The sequence below is a fragment of the Mus pahari genome, chromosome 1 (assembly GCF_900095145.1).
Source record: "Mus pahari chromosome 1, PAHARI_EIJ_v1.1, whole genome shotgun sequence".
Lineage (NCBI taxonomy): Eukaryota > Metazoa > Chordata > Mammalia > Rodentia > Muridae > Mus > Mus pahari.
The window spans coordinates 116105793-116122482 of NC_034590.1; the positions used below are offsets into that span (position 1 = coordinate 116105793).

The following is a 16690-nucleotide window of genomic DNA, read 5'->3' on the forward strand; positions in this document are numbered from 1 at the left end:
AAGCCAGAATCTTAAAACAAACGCATCTCTTAAGTCCTCTTCGCACTTCTCTACAGCTACCCAGTGTTTCTCCCACCTGGGTGCCACCTGCCTAGCTGCCTGGCAGGTCTGTACTGTGAGATTATTGATGTTACCATAAAATGCTAACCCCCTCTACAAGATCCAAAGAACCAAGTCAAGCGATACTCTCATCTGTCACAGACCAGGACAGCTTCCCCTGGGCTTTCTCACTCAGTCTGTGTTGCCAGCCTGTCCGGATGTAGTAGTTATATGCTGTTGGATGCCATGTTATGAAACCATGCATACTCAGACTCTTTTCTCTGGCCAGTAAATGCTACAATCAGAAGGGACTGCTGAGGGGGACCACTTATCATCAGTAGATTAAGATGTGTGAGGACCAAAGAAATTAAATGACCAGCTAAGGTCAGGTCATACAGTCAACCAGGTCAACGGAGAAGCCTTTGTGCATAACTGTAAATATTACAGTCCTGACCTTTGGCACCTTACTTGGCATGTTTTCAGGGACCAGTTCTCACTGACCCCGAGACCGTATGGGGCTGGTTGTGTTGTCATTCTTCTGCCTACTCAGAAACTGGATTTGTGTTTCATGTCTGCTTCTGATACTGATTGTTCTGAGACACAAACCCCTGCCTGGACAGTAAAGACTCTACTCTAAAAGCCCCAGATTGACTCTGAAACCCCCCCCCCCAAAAGACAAAAATGCAGCTTGACTGGGTCTAGAATGCCATAAACAATACTGCCCGGCAGCGACATTCTAGAGACAGTTAAGCTGCCTCTCCCGTTTTCTATGTGTTCTCTATATGTATTCCAGAAACTCCTTAGATCATTCCTTACTCTCAAGTTCCTCCAGATCATTCACATGTCCTGAAAGAGATCGACCTTAGGAATTTAGATTGAAAGTATCCCTGGAACCCTCCTTGATAAACTGTTGTAGAAAGGGTTCGTTTGAGGACTTGCTCCCGTGGGAAACAAGCAACTTGTTACAAGAAGCTGTTTCCCACATAGACAATTAGAAAGGGTTAACTACTTCTCTCAGGTCCTGAGAAAAGTCTGTCCCCCACCCCACCCCCAGTTCCCATAACCGGGTTTCCTGAAATGGAGCAGGTCCCAGGTGCCTCTTTACTAATCACATCCTTGCAAATGGGGCCATGAGCTCAGATTAGCTCATTCCTTCACCTTCTTGAGGACTTCTCCACCTGGAGCATAGAATCTGGGGCAACCTCACCACTGACTTCCCATCAGAGGTCATATAGGGATGCTCCCTCAGAGGGATACGTTCGGGAGCACCAGAGGTCATAGTGGTGCTGACTTCCATACCAGTTCATGGCTACATCTGTTCTCTAAGATTTGCAGGCAAAGGGCAATACCAAGGCTTACGTAACTAAAATAGTTTCCTCTCCGCCCCCATTCCCTATGCTTTTCTTCTTCTCCTTCTTAACATGACTGGCTGTGGTACGGCGTGGCTTCCTGTCTTTCCTGGCTGAGTCACCCTTCACACAGTCTGATTTTTCATGTACCAGTAGCAGGTGCAGGGCCAGCCAGGAGATTTCAGGTCTTTGCTTTTCCTATCAATTCCCCTTTTCTGGAAAAAAACAAAAACAAAACAAAACAAAACAAAAAAAACCCTACAAAATCACAATGTCACAAAGGGTTCCTTTCTCCATAACTGGCTTTTTACCTTCTCTTTAAACGGAACTGGATTTGTCTGGCCAGCTAAGACACACTAGAAAGGAAGCTGGCTTTGTGACCAAGGTATGGAAGCAGCTGAGTAATCTGGTCACATGTAAGCCTATTGGTCTAAAGGTCAAACAGTCAGCTAGATTTGAAAGACAAGTAGGCAAATAGGGACAAAGATTCATCTTCTAGGAGACCCATTAAGAAGATGTTAGTGCCATAAGTCAGTATTGGGTCAGTCTTTGAGACCAGCATTCCAAAGCACTTTAGCAGGAACTTGGGCCTACAAAATCTTAAAGCCAGTGAGCTGGAATATAGTGGAGCTGACTTTCACTCACTCTAAAGGAGACTTTATTTTATTCCGCTCTGGCTTTCATGGCTGTCTTTTCTCTCCCCAGCTGTCATTTTCACAAGTTGAGAAAAGGCTATAGGATCAGAACCCTGAAGGGCCTGGATGACTGCCTCCTTCCTCACCACTTACTTCAGATGTTAAATTCTAATCTCCCACAATTAAAATAGAAGTATTGCCAAGGAATATAGTTAAAATAGCATCTATGACACAATATAAGAGTTAGGGTGTTTAAAGTACAAACAATTTTAGAGGCCATTTAATCCAGTATTTCCCAGCTAGAGAAGCAATGTTCCAATTCCTTCCCTCTGCCTGGACAGCCACTCTCTTTCCTGTCTTTTCCTAGAATCCAAGGGGTATCCAAGGCAGAGAATCTGCCAGCTTGCACAGTGTACTTAAGACTGGGAAACACTTGACCTACTCCACGTCCCCATTTCCTACAATAGTTAAGCCGTCCCTTACTCGGGTTGATAGCTATCGTCTACTTGAATGTCTTACATTAGGAAATTTGCCACCACAAACCATTGCACTTTGGAAAGCAGTGGTTTGGAAGGTGTTTTCCATCATAGGAGCTACCATCTTTTCCCATTTCCCTAGCCCCATGTCTTCCACTCATTAGTCACAGATCTGTCCTTTGAAACCACAGAGAATCCATCTAATCCCATCATAAAAGGCCCTGGGGAGTACTTTGGGATGGTTATTGTTAACCTGTCACAGTAGTTCAGACCTGGCCTGAATGACTGTATTATAGATGACCTGAGCCTGGCACACATGTTGTATCCCTAAAACATTGTATAACCAGTTCTGTGTATCAAATCATTTTAGACAGAGAAGTTGACTCCTTTAAAAACCCTGTTATCAGTTCTTTCATGAATGGAAATGGGGGCTGGACTGAACCCGGGGCTCCATACATGCTGGGCAAGCACTCTACCCCTAAGCTGCATTCTGCTCCTCATTTCAGTTTTTATTTTTGAAACAAGCTCTGTCTTACTATGTTGCCCAGGCTGGCCCTGAGTTCACTTTTTGGGCCAGGCAGGCCAAGAGCCTCTCATCGCACCCCAGTCTCCCAAGCAGCTGGTCTTACAGGCTTGAGCTCCACCAGGCCAGACCTGGACAATCTTTATCTAATACACAAACCTCCCCTATTCGCCTTTCATACAAATCTAAATTTTCATATATTACGTTTTCCTGAAGGCAAATTTTGCCTCCATATGCAAAATAATGATACTAGGCAAACATTGTTGAGTGCGTATCTGGCACCTGGTGTCTCATACCTGCCATGTTTTATTTAATTTCTCACCACAGCATCCTTCTCCAAAACTATCCAGTTTGTTTATAGATGAGGAAATTCAGACTCAGACAAGCTCGTTCCTTTTCTAATGTCACTCAACTAGAAAGTGATAGACCAGAGTTCGAACAAGCCTGTGTCAGGCTCAGGTCATCTGTCTCATCGGCCTATGAGAGCACAGTCTGTTGTCCTTGCCAGGACGAAGTTTCAGATGCAAGTAATAGAATAGCTAAGTATACCACAATGTGAGTGAATAGGGCCAAGACCCTGAAAACTGGCCTAAATGTCTACGGCTTCAAAGCTATATGGAAAACTGACTCTTTGTGGATATGGGCACTGTAGGTTTCCCAGAACAACTCACAAATTCCAGTACAGCTTAACGGAGGAGCCGTCAACAACTTCCCTTCAGCTATTATTAGTAAATAGATGCTGCCAAATGTATTTCCACGATATGATTGAGAGCAGATACTTTCCCTGGGTCTCCATCCTCCCAGGGGTTAATGGCATGCGCTTTTTAGAAGGAAGAAATGGTTCACTATTGACAGGTGAACGTTGCGGATATCATGGTTGATCCCAGCCCGCTCTTAGGTGGGTCAAGATCATTCGGATGAGCCCAGTTTTTAATGGCATTTAGGTTTTCAAGTTAAAAATAGTTTGGCAGGGATGGAACATAATAAGTAAGTGCTGTTTCGAATCCAAACTGGGCAGAGATAAATGGATGTAATATCTCAGTGTCCTCTACTTCCAGTTTCCCCATTTAGTCAATACCAGCATGCGCTCAAAGCACTGCTTAGAGCAGAACACAGCCCTTGGGGGTTCCTAGGTCCCAAAACTTTCCTACTTCATAAAAGAAAGCTTACAGTGGGACTCTTTTCGGTCCTTCTAAGCCCTCTGGCAACTGCCCCCATCTATCAGAAGACCACACTGGAATAAAACATTACCTGCAGTCTCTTGTGCAGACTTGCTTTCCAACACATGTCGATCCTTTGCAAGTCATGCCTGAAGCTGGCAAGCTGGCACACTGGCATCCTGGTCTATACAAGTTACAGTTAATTAGCCCATTCTCTGCAGGTGTGTGCTCCCCTGGGAGCTCACTTTTCAGACCTTTCCTTGGGCAGCAGGCTTGTTTAGAATCACAAATCAAAGACTCATGTGGGAAAGAATGTAATTTTATTTCTCAGCCCCCATTTCTATGAATGAAAAAGAATGAGGCTGACAAAGTCAAGACAACCCGCAGTCTTAGGCTTGAAACTCTGTCTCTTAGGATTCCCTTACCAGCTCCATTCTTGAGGTTGTCTACTTGAGAGGTTCTATGTCACTCTAACACCAAGGAAGGAGCAACACGGCCAAGTCGCACATTTCTCTCTCCCTTGTCTGATAAATTGTGGCTTCCTTCAGGTGAGCTTGACCACTGGATGGCGAGACCACTGAGTCTACAGTGGAGGTCCCTACCAGGTGGCTTCTGTGGGCTTAGTAGCTGAAGCACAGTGATGGTTTCTAACTGCCACCACAGCTCGTCCTGTGACTGCTGAACTCCCATCTGGATCCTGGCCTGGGCCATTCACACACTAACCCCACAAGCATCCCGACTTTTAGTTCCCATCGTGTCCCAACACACTGTATATACTTCTAAGGGGATGGGTACTAAGGAACTTTTCAAACTTTCCTCCAAATATCAAGGAGCCAAGGAGATCCAGGTTTAGAGGATGAGATGAAAGAGTAGGGCGGGGTCAATAGGGAGGATTCCCCCAGACCTTTGCCTACACAGGTCTACACAGACAGTCCACCTGATTCTCTGAGACCATTTCCCACTACTGCATCAGGTATTTTGACAGACCGTGTCTTCTTAGAGTTCCAGGCATGGAGTAGAGTCCACGCCTTTTCTGTCCACCACTGCTTGGCTGTGTCAAGGTCATGGAGACACTCTTGCTCCCCTGTCCTCAGCCTTTTCAGTGCTGCTCCAGTCCCAGAAACTGTCATATTTTCTGTGTGAAGTTCCACATGCCTTTTCCAATCAACAGATGATGGAATAATCGCTGAACTTTAGGCTTACTGGATCTGTCTGTCTCTTGATATTTAAAGGAAACTTCTGGCAAAAAAAAAAAAAAGAAAGAAAGAACGAAAGAAAGAAAGAAAGAAAGAAAGAAAGAAAGAAAGAAAGAAAGAAAAAAGAAAATCTCTCTAAAGCACCTGACTTTTACAACTGAAGAGCCAAATGTCTCAAGAATACCTTCCTGCGGTAGATTTCATTTAATTCGATTCAATTGGATTTGATTTGAGACACGCTTCGAGGCTCAAGCAATCCTCCTGTCTCAGAGTCTACTGAGTAGCTGGAACTATAGGAATGCACCACTCACGTGACCTTGGTATAGCTTTTAAATGTTAAGAATTTAACTCAGATATTTGGGTATCTTGGTAGTGAGCCTATTCAGAGAGCAGTCTAGCTTTCTGCTGCTTAAATGATGGAACACAGATTGGAGATAAAATAACTGGGAAAGAAGCTGGGGGCGTGACTCAGTGGTAGAACATCTGCCTAGCATGCACGAGTCCCTGAATTTCATCCCCAGCACTATCACACAAACAATGGGGTCACACCATTTAATATGAAAAATGTCACTTTAATCTAATTCCAATACAGAACCCTCTTCCCTCCCAAGGTCTTCTCTCTCATGCATTACTTTGTTGCACAGATATCTACAAGCCTATGAAACGGGGGTGTTATCTTTCTTCGTGGTGCTCACAGCTTGAAAGATAACGTGACCATTAGTCAATGATGATCCAGTATGGAGTTTTGGATGACGCACCACTGTAATCCCAGAATTGAGGCAGAGGCATGAGAATCACAACTTCAAATCCCAGCAAGACCTACACATTGAGTTTCAGGCCAACTGGACCTACATACAAAGATCTTATTTCAAACATAGCAAAAAGTGACATTGAAGTTGAAACCAACACAGAAAGGATGGGGAGTGATCTAGATGAAATAGCAAGTCCAAATGTTGCTCCCACAATGTTTTCAGACAGACTCTGTAGCCAGACCAGCTTTGAATTCTCTATGCCGTCAAGTTGGCCTGGGTGACTTTCTAACCTCCCACCTCTGCCTTTGAATGCTTGCATTACAGGCCTGTGCCACTATGAATAAGCATCTTCAAAAATCTCACACATATTGGGAAATGTCTAGAGTCCCATGTGGTTATGATATAAACTAAGGAGCGATGAGGTAAAACTGGAGAAATACACATGTAATGGCATGTAAGCTTTGCTACAAAGCCCTTAAGGATTTCAGCAGGTGAATGTTCTCTGTCATTCTGATGGATTAAAGATGTCACTCAAGCTGCCCAGAGAATAAGATGGTCCAGAAAAGAGACACGGAATAAGAAAAGGCCTAGACAAAACACAACACCAAGTGATAAGCAGAAAAGAAACAGAGAAGAAAGGATCACAGGAACTGAAAACAAAACAAAACAAACGAGTATGGAGACCATAAGCAAAGAGTTGTCACCAATGCCAAGAGGGACAGTAAGTAGCTGCTAGAATAAAAATAAGATCATTACCAAGTGAGTTCCAGGACAGCCAGAGCTATACAGAGAAACCCTGTCTTGAAAAACCAAAAAAAAAAAAAAAAAAAAAAAAAAAAGATCATTGATGACCATTTTGTAAGGAGCCTCAAGGAGTAAAAGATATATCCAAGTTGCAGTAAATCAGTCACCTCAGGGACTGGGGAGATGGCTCGGTGGGTAAAGTGCTTATTGTACAAATGTGAGGCCCTGAGTTCAGATCCCAGCAGCTGTGTAAACAACAGGCACCGGGGCAAAATTCCTGTCACACTGAGCTGAGGCATTCCTTTCCCATTTCAGTGATGTGGGTAAGGTATTCTATCAGTGTCTTCATTTTCTTATCTGTGAAATGGGCTTAATGTTTACCTCTCCATGCTCCTAAAAAAGTTAAAGGGGGGGAGGGGTAGAGTGACAGCTCAGGGTTTAAGAGCACTTGCTGCTCTTATAGAGCATGAAGATTTGGTTCCCAGCCCCAACCTGGTAGGTCAGAACCATTCCCAACTCCAGTTCTAGGGAATAGAACACCCTCTGGCCTCTGTGGGTACCAGGCACACATATAGTGGACATATATACATACACCCATGCATATAACATAAAAAAAATATCTTTTAACAAATTAAATAAGATAGGCTTGTATTCAGGGGACAGGGGCAAGAGAATCCCAAGAAATTGGGGGCAGCTTGGTCTAGATTTCATAGTAATTTAGTTAATTCCAGGTTACCCAGGGCTACATAGTGAGACTCTGAGAGAAAAGAGGAAGAAGGGAGAGGGAGAAGTGTAATGTAAACCTCAAAGAGAGTCATGTTCATGACTGATGTTACTACGACTCCCCATTCTCCTCCTTGTCAGCACTGCTTCTTTCTAATCTCAGTCAAATGATGAGAATCTTCTTTTATCCCTCTTTATCCAAACTCTCTTCTAGCATCTGAAGTTTTCATTTGTAACCCTGATTGTACTTTGTGGTGATGGTGAGCGATCATTTGATTACAGTCTGTGATCACCTCGGATCACAAGGTTGCTATCGCTGAGGAAGCAGAGCGAGTGGGTACAGAGGACTCAAGAAGGCTGCATCTCAATGTGTAACACTAACCAAGCAAGCACAAGGCCATAGGTTCAGTTCCAACCAAGGGAAAGAGGCGGAGGGGGAGCAGGTGGACAGGCCATCAACATTGCCTGCTTTTTAAGCTCAAACTTAAACGTGTTTATGTGCTCACCAGGAGTGAGGGCCATGAGGGTGTGGGAGAGAATGAGATTTAGAACAGGGGCCAGAAGAATCATTAGTGGGAAGAATAGAGCTGAAGAGTAATACAGAAAGAACTGAAAATCCAGCTCTAACTCTAGGCATGACAGTCTAGCCAAGACCTTCCCATGAGCCGTGGCTAGCCTAAGCAGGAAACTTGAATCCTTCGAGCAGCTCAGCATGCTAGGTGGATATCATTCCATTCACTTTGGCAACTCCCAGGAAAAGGGAGCAGAGGTTCTCTTTGTCATTGACTGTACTGATTCACTACAGAGAAAAAGAACAAGTTTCCAAAGCGACCCAGTCGCAGATGAGACAAGTGATCTCAGCGTTGTTTACTGAGCATGCTTTCTTTCCAAACGGGGAAACAGTACAGTAAAGCAGGACTCTGGTAAAACAGTGGCTGCCGTGGACTGAGTGCTTACCGTGAGCAGAATGCTGCTCTGGTACTTTACCTGCAATAATCCACTTGACACTCACATCTTATAGATGAGGAAACTCAGTCACAAAGAAGCTAAGTACAGATTTAAGGCCATACTACAAAACCAGGCTTGTTTGCTTGTTTGCGTTTGTTTGTTTAGAGACAAGTCTCACTTGTAGTCCAGGCTGATCCTGTAACCTTCAAGCTTCAGCCTATTGGGTGCTTGGCTTAAATGTGTGAACCACCACTCACGGTTCCCAAGTGGATATTAATCTCAGGGCGTCCAACTCCAACGCCAATGCTGCTTTTCCCCACCCCTCTGGTACTAGGGATTGAACTCAAGGCCTTGTGCATGCAAGGCAAGTGATCTACCACTGAGCTACCCCGGACCCCAAGTCGATAGTTTAATTATTCTGCCCTACTCTTTCTCTAAACAGACTAAGAATCACAAGATCAGGAGTCTCTGCCGTAAGTTAGCTTGGTTAATTTGGACTTCCACTTAGGTGTCTGAATATCATTTTGATTATTAATAAGAATGAAAGTTACAATGCTTTTAAGGCTTTTCAAAAGATTGTGCAATGCTGGAATGAAGAATTAATCTGTAAACACTATTCTCTGGGTCAACCACAAGACCTAATGTCACCCTTGCCTACTCTAACCACAACCTAACGGGCTGTCTCTGAGACCCTCAGTTTCCTGAGTCGTGAGCAACAGCAATGAAAGGTTTGCAGTTCACCTGATGCTGAGCTGATTCCCATCTCGTCCTCAGTTTTAATGTCTCCTGGCCCTGTTTCCATGGTGACTATTATGTACACCTGAGCCTATTCCCGAACATCCTCACTCTGGCTCTGGGCTCAGGAGAAGCTCATGTTTACACTGCTGGATGGAATGAGGTAGTTTTTTTGTTTTGTTTGTAATTACAAATTCCTGGCTGGGCTGGATTTCCCATGTAGAGCAGGCTGGCTTTGAACTCATAGGGATTTGCCTGCCTCTGCCTTCTTTCTGAACTCTGGGATTAAAGGTGTAGCACATTCTACACAAGTGACTTTTTTAAAATCATAAATACCCTGAAGTACATTTATAGGAGGCTAAATTCCCGTTTAATGATAGAATCTCAGATCTGATAAGCAGTTTAACAAAACTCCCCAGTCCCTCCCCAACCTACTTTATACATGAGGAAAACCAAGGCCAGATAGATGAAACAATGCAACTGTTTGGTGGTGGTAGCAAGGTTTTGTTTTACCTTACAGATTTTTAAAACTACATTGAACACTGATTTTACCTTGTGAAAAAAATCATACCTGGAAAGTAGTGTGACTACATGTAGCTGTTTTAGATACGCATACCTTCCCAGAAAGAAGCAAAATGGTGAAATTTAGTTAACAATAAAGCTATTTTAAAACCCTAAGCTCAATAATTCACTAAAAGAACACTCTTTTTGTGGCCCTTACTTGTCCATTTCAGGCATTCCTAGTGTATGAAAGGGCCTATCTCTTCTCAGGAGTATATAACCCAAAGGCTTGCTACAAAAATCCATCTTTTTTTTTTCCCCTTCTGGTTCCTCCCTGAGCTTGGTTAGCTCTCCAATCTGGAAGAACAGTACTTTCAGAGCTGGAGTGGGGGTGGGAGTGTCACATGACATAACGCACTTTTAGCACCCACTGCTAGCACCCACTCTGTGCATTTGCTCTGATCTGGGCATATTTCCTTCCTCTCCTAAGCAGATAGCAGCTCACCTTGGTTAATGCCATTAAACCGTAGACCACTCAGCTGCTAATAAACCAGGAAGAAACCCGGCCGTGCTAGGACTAGAAATGTCCATCCCTGCCCCCAACCCCCTTAAGACAGTGACTAGGCCGGAATTCTCCTGGTTGATAAATGAGAGGAGCTGAGGAGCCGCTGTGATGACGCTTCCGAGAATCTGATTTGTGAGAAGGCGAATCTCCAGGAGCACCATGGAGATGCTTTTGGAAAGCGGGCCAGCCTACCTGCCGGAAGGAGGACGAGAGAAAGGGGGCAAAGCAGAGAGAAACGCTTAAGCGAGATGGCCTGGAGGTGCCCCAAAAGGGACCTTTGAAAAGGAAACGGAGGCCGCATCTCGGGGAAACCTCGGAGGTAAGTGACATTTTAAAGGGGTTGCGCATCCAGGCAAAGGCGCGACAGAGACAAAGGTGGAATGTCCAAACTGGGAAGAATAAGCCTGGTTAACTGTGGGTGGTACCCAGACGCCCAAGGGTGTCGCGGGGTTGGCGAGGACCGGAAGGTGGGGGTCAAGCGGGGCATCCACGCGGAAGACGGGGGGGGGGGGTCGGGAACTGGCGAAGGAACGGACGTCCTGCATTTGCCCCGGGGAAGGTCAGAGACCCCCTACCGGAGAATTACTGCAGGAACCTAGAGGGGCCGCGGTTGCCATGACTCCGGGTGGGGAGGGGGGTGACTCGCGCCCCGCCCCAAGCCCCGCGGGGCCGCGAGCTCCAGATGGTCCCGGGCCTCCCGCGGGAGCCGGCGGCCTGCGGCAGGGGGAGGCTATTGTCCTCCTTCCGCGGCGCCGCAGTCCCGCCGCTCGCGCCCGCGCGCAGCCGCCACGCGCCCCGCGGCCGCCGGCCCCGCGCGCCCCCCGCGCCGCTCGCGCCCTGTGACAGCGCCCTCCTGCCGTGCGCCCCGGGCCGCCCCGCCACCGCCGCCAGTAGCCTCCCGCAACCACCCCTCGCGACCCGGCTGTGGGCGCGGCGACAAGTGCGCCCCCGCTAGCCGCGCTCCCGGTGTCCGGCAGGCGCTCCGCACCCAGGTAGGTGCAGCCGGCGCCCCGGCCCGCTTTGTCCCGGCCGGCAAGGAGGCGCGCTTTGTGCGGCCGCGTGCAGGCGGCGGGGTCGGTCCTAGGGAGCTCAGGAGGGAGATTGCGACTCCGAGTGCCCGGGTCCTGTGCGGGCCAGCCAGGTATCACTGTGAAGATTCTAGGGGCCGAGGCTTGGGGCACGCGGACATCTATGGAGCGCAGAGAAGAGTCTGGAAGAGTTGGGCTGACAGACGCGCTGATGGATCGGGGTCGCCTGGGCTCGGAGCGCTTCTGGCAGCGCATGTTTTTAGCGGTGCGTCGGTTCCTGCAGCGGACCGGCCAGTGCTGGTAGTGGGACTGGGGACGCACAAGGTCTGCCTGGGGCCTGTGAATACCCAGCTTCGTCTAGCTCCGCAGCTTGTTGGCAGCTGGCTATGGGGCTGCGTGGGCTTTTCCTCCCCACTGTGGTAGCTATAGCTCCATGCTACCTTTTAGGGCTCTCATTGATAAGAGAAGTGGACACGGTTGGTGGAAATGGCTGTAGCTGCGTGAGAGGATAAAACCTCTACGGGCAGTGAGGAAGTGTTGTGTAAGGTGTTTCTGGGGTCCCTGTACATTTACAGGCCTGTGGATTCTGCCTGTCACACAACTACCCAGCAAGGCTGCCTGACTGGGGTTCCAATTCAAGCTACACATTCCATAAACAGCATCCACTTTGGCTCCAGCCTCCTGCACCTCAGGAGCCCATGACACTGCATGCTTGTCTGAGATGCAGGCTTGATTTCTCTGTGGGCTGTTTCTCAGCCGTCTTCTCCCATTACAATTCCAATTTTGAGAACCTGGGTTTGTAGGTATTGTCAGTAGATATCCGCCACCCAGTTTCTCTAGAAGGTGAGGAGAGAAGAGTGAGTTTCATATGTGTATGTGTGTATCTCAGCTTGAGCACGGGGCAGCCTCTCGGCATGTTCAGAGGAGCACGGGATGGAGGGAGGAGGTGAAGGAAAAGCTAAGATGGAGCTTAGACTTTTCCGGTAAAGAAACTGATGTCAGCTCAAGCTTAGCAACGGGGGTGGCAAGCAAGGGGAAGTGAGTCTGAATAATTATGCCCCGGGTGAAGGATTTTTCATTTATTTATTTATTTTTAGACCAGGTAATCTTCCTGCCAGTGGCTTGGGTGCGGAGATAACATGTGTGCAACACCATGCTCAGCCTAAATAGCAAATTCTAAAGGAGAAAATGAAAGTCTTAGTGTATTCAGCCCAGCACCCAAATTTCTCACCGACTGAGGAATGGTTGGTTGGTTTTTTCCCTCCTGTTCCTTGCCGTGATGCGGCTTTCTCTTCCTTTATAAAGCACCTTGGGTTTCACTGTGATTCTTTTTTTTTTTTTTTTCCATGCCAATCCATCCATTTATACTTTGAGTCAAATGAGATTTTTAATTTTGCCATAGTCCCCGTCTGTCCTAATGTATTATTCACCCTCTGGTCATTTATTCAGCTTTGGCTTCCAGAGGCTGTCAAGCCCTGCAGACCTTCCTCTAGTTGTCAATTCTGTTTGATGAGTTCTAGAGCCTGCTTCATCTTCCCTCTGTCCTGGCCTGGGACCCTCACTCCTGTCCTGAGTGAGAAGAGGTATTTCATTTAGCTTGGGATATGGCCTGCACACACAGGAAAGCCACCCACAAACACACTCACCCCAGACACTCTGTGCCTTGGCAGCTCTCAGAGGTCCCTAAGTGGTCCCAGCTGCTCGCTTGTCATTTTTGGACATTAGTGATCCTCCCTGAGCTGCCTGGGAATGAAAGTCCCAAGCCCATTCCAAATGTGCCACCCATTCCAGATGTGCCAAGCCTGACCTGTCTCGGCGGCTCAGCACTCAGGTCACGTGGTTTGTATTTTCGACTCCTTAGTCCATGCTAGTGCTTAGCCCTAAAAGTCCTCCAGCTGAGAAGCAGGTCTGTCGTCCTCCTGTCTTCATTCTTTCTACGAGCCTTCTCTTCATCCCTAAGAAAGACATTGATTCAGTGACCAGAATAAGAATCATGGGAAATTCCTGTGGTACCTCTTTTTTGAATACCTGTTCTGCTGAATGACCAATACTCCAATTCTCAAGAAGTTAAAAGTGGAACAAGCAGAGACACATAAACAACTAATGGTCATAACTGTGTTGAGCACAGTAACAGCTGCGTGCAGAGTGCTAAACGAAGCCCAGAGGAGGGAGGTAAAGAGTGGGGGAACTAGAAGGCAGGGCAGGGCAGGAAGTAGGCTTTCTGATTTTTCAAACCAGTGTCAGTGGAGGAAGGTGAGAGAGGGTGGGCTGCCTGCAGGACCAACCCATAGCCAAGCAGTCTGTGCCCAGCCGTACTTGGGTGGGCATAGGCTCCAGCAAGACCTCTAGCCTGAAGCTAGTGGGAGCTAACACTGTTCTGACACTAACCACATAAGCTTCTTGGGCCGGGCTGAGGTCAGTGGCTAAGAATGAGGGAATGCAGAACTGTAATCTGGATTAATGGTGTCGCCTCCCTTTTGCCAGAGTTCACGAACCCTTGGAGGAGAATAAGATTGAGGATTCGCCATTGAAGGGGGAAGACAGTTATGGGGCTTGGGGTTTGCTCAAAGTGTGAGCATGGAAATCCAGGTCATATGTAAGGGACAATCTAAGTAGAAAGACTCAAGCAGAAAGCCATAAGACTTTGGAGACGGTGATTGTTAGAACACAGGAAATAGATTGTGGAGAAGGATGGATGGGGCAAAGCTGGGCTTCCTGGAAACTGTCAAGACACAGACAGGGCCTCAGAGCCACCGTGCTGAACCATTCCACCTAGTATTGTCCTGTGATCTATTGGAATAAACCCTATGGAGGCACAGCAAAATGGCTCTGGGGGGTGGTCTGTGACTTTGAGATCACTCGCGCTGTGTTAACTCTTTATCTGTTAAATGATCTGCTTGGAGATTCAGGTGCCAAAGCATGTGAAGTCCTGGCCTTGATCTGCGAAGAAGAGCATTCTGATGTTCTGTTTTTCATTTAGTGAGACTCTAACTCCAGATGTTCTCCCCCCCAAATTACAGAAGGCAAGGCAGGGCAGGGCAGGAAATAGGGTTTCTAATTCTTCAAACCGGTGTCAGTGGAGAAAGGTGAGAGAGGGTGGGCTGCCTGCAGGACCAACCCATAGCCAAGCAGTCTATACCCAGCCGTACTTGGGTGGGCATAGGCTCCAGCAAGACCTTTCCAGCCACACATCCCTGGAAGGTCAGGGTCCCAGGCCTGGACACTAGTGGGTTCTGAGAGGAGCAAAGGGGGCATGGTGGGGTCTGCAGAGAAACTGGCAGCACTTCCCTACCTAAAGGAATCCATTGGCAACAAGCACCAACAAAAAAATCAGCCCCGGGATCTGGCTTTAGTAGGTTTGTAGGAGGTTTTATCCTATAAAAGGTAAAGAGTAAAACTAATGAGGAGGGCATTGGTGGTGCACGCCTTTAATCCCAGCACTTGGGAGGCAGAGGCAGGAGGATTTCTGAGTTTGAGGCCAGCCTGGTCTACAGAGTGAGTTCCAGGACAGCCAAGGCTATCCAGAGAAACCCTGTCACAAAAAAACTAAACCAACCAACCAAACAAACAAACACCTAACAAGGAAAACAGGTGTCTTCATGGGAGTGAGTGTGCTGGAAGGTCTATGTTCTAACACTCTCACCTTAGCTGAGCTGAGTCGCCTCTGGTTGGGAGACTTTAAATCCACACACAGTAGGCCGAGGGCAGCACTTCTGAGTCAGACTCTAGTTTCTTGTTCAACACCAAGACTGCTGGGTGACTGGCCCAGGTCACGCCTGGCTTACAGTGCTCTCGTTCAAGGTGGTTCAACTCTGCCCTACAATTTAGGTTTATATAAATATTTACAGAGCAAATCTAGTGACTCCATTGGTACAAAATGATGGGAAAGGAAGTTTCCTAATGGAAACTAAGCTCTTTGTCTATAGGGTAAGGGTAACGAAAGACCCAAATCTAAGGACCAGAGGCCTTTATTCTTCACAATCTGGCCTTCATAGCTTTAACTGTCAATGTGATAAAGTCTTGTCATCTGAGAGGAAGCCTCCATTAAGGAATTGCCTAGAGCAGACTGGCCTGTGGACATGTCTGTGGGGGATTGTCCAGATTATTAATTGATGTGAGAGGCCTCAGTCCACTGGGGGGGGTGACAACTTTCCCTGAGCAGCTGGTTCTGAGCTATAGCAAGGAAAGAAAGGAAGGAAGGAAAAAAAAAGAAAGAAAGGAAGGAAGGAAGGAAGGGAGAAAGAGAGAGAGAAAGAAAAAAAGAAAGAAAGGAAGGAAGGAAGAAAGAAAGAAAGAAAGAAAGAAAGAAAGAAAGAAAGAAAGAAAGAAAGAAGGTAAGCAGGCGTTGCTGCTCTGTCTTCCCTCAGTGATGGACTATGACTTGACATTTATAAGCCAAATAAATCCTCCCCGAAGTTGATTTTGGTCAGAGGGTTTTATCACAGCAACTGAAAGGAAACAGAACATACCTTCCTCATGCCCCTCCCAGGAAAGCCCTGGTGCGAGTCAGGTGGGCAGCCCTGCCCTTAAAGAAGGCCAGGCTCAGCTCTTTGGAACCAGCTAATCATAGTAGCCAAATTCTGTGTGCCCATGTGAACACCCATCCTCCCCACAGAAGATCTCGCCAGCCAGCCTTCCCCAGAACACATGAGAAGTTTTTCTCCTTTCTTCCCAGATCAAGTATTGCCAAGGTCATAGTCCTTGCCTAGGAAGTAACTTATGAATTTAAAATGCCTGTGTTGAAGAGATATTAGGAAAGTGAGAAATGTAGGATTTAGGGTTCTGTTAAAGTTTACAACTCTCTACCCCCATCCCCTTGATTGGCTACTAAATGTCGTATTGCACAAGAACTTTGAACCTAATAGACTTTCAGAAAGAAAAAAAAAAATCCCCAGCAGCTAATCTGAAGCTCATGTGAGGACAGAGCATGTTTGCTTAAGTTAAGGCCATAAATGGTACTGGCAAGCATGCACGACTCAGATACCTAGCCTGAGCATGGAAGAAGGCGGAGATGAGTGCTGGTCCCTCAGCCTCAGAGCACTGCCGAGAGGCTCTGGGATAGTCAGGAAGATGTTCTCCGTGTCAGTCAGAGGCTATGATGGAAGAGAAAGATAACTCAGTGGTCAAAAGCAGTGATGGTTCTTTCAGAGGACCCAGGTTCAATTCCCAGCACCCACATGTCAGCTCACAACCATATGTAAGTTCAGTTTCAGTGAATCCAGCACCCTCTTCTGGCCTCTCTGAGCATCAGGCAAACACATGGTACATATGCATGCACACACAGGTATACACACACACACACACACACACACACAC

The 16690-nt window shown here is 46.9% G+C and overlaps 1 protein-coding gene and 1 long non-coding RNA gene across 4 annotated transcripts in view; one reads left to right on the plus strand and one right to left on the minus strand.

Moving 5' to 3' along the window:
• The first annotated feature begins 10198 nt into the window (after positions 1-10198).
• The window catches only part of Sptbn2 (spectrin beta, non-erythrocytic 2), a 41800-nt gene continuing 35308 nt past the window's right edge, over positions 10199-16690 (plus strand). For 2 of the 3 annotated variants that reach the window (XM_029545081.1, XM_021208064.2), the window contains exon 1: positions 10199-10665. The gene's annotated coding sequence lies outside the window, so the exon portion shown is untranslated. Of the gene's footprint in view, positions 10666-11192; positions 11339-16690 lie in introns of those variants that run through there. The other variant, XM_029545089.1, reaches the window with a different exon arrangement.
• Positions 12428-16690, minus strand: part of LOC115065219 — a 7717-nt gene continuing 3454 nt past the window's right edge. The window contains exons 2-3 of the long non-coding RNA XR_003845012.1: positions 13182-13329; positions 12428-12550 (exon numbers count right to left, since the gene is read on the minus strand). This is a non-coding gene — a long non-coding RNA (uncharacterized LOC115065219). The remainder of the gene's footprint in view (positions 12551-13181; positions 13330-16690) is intronic.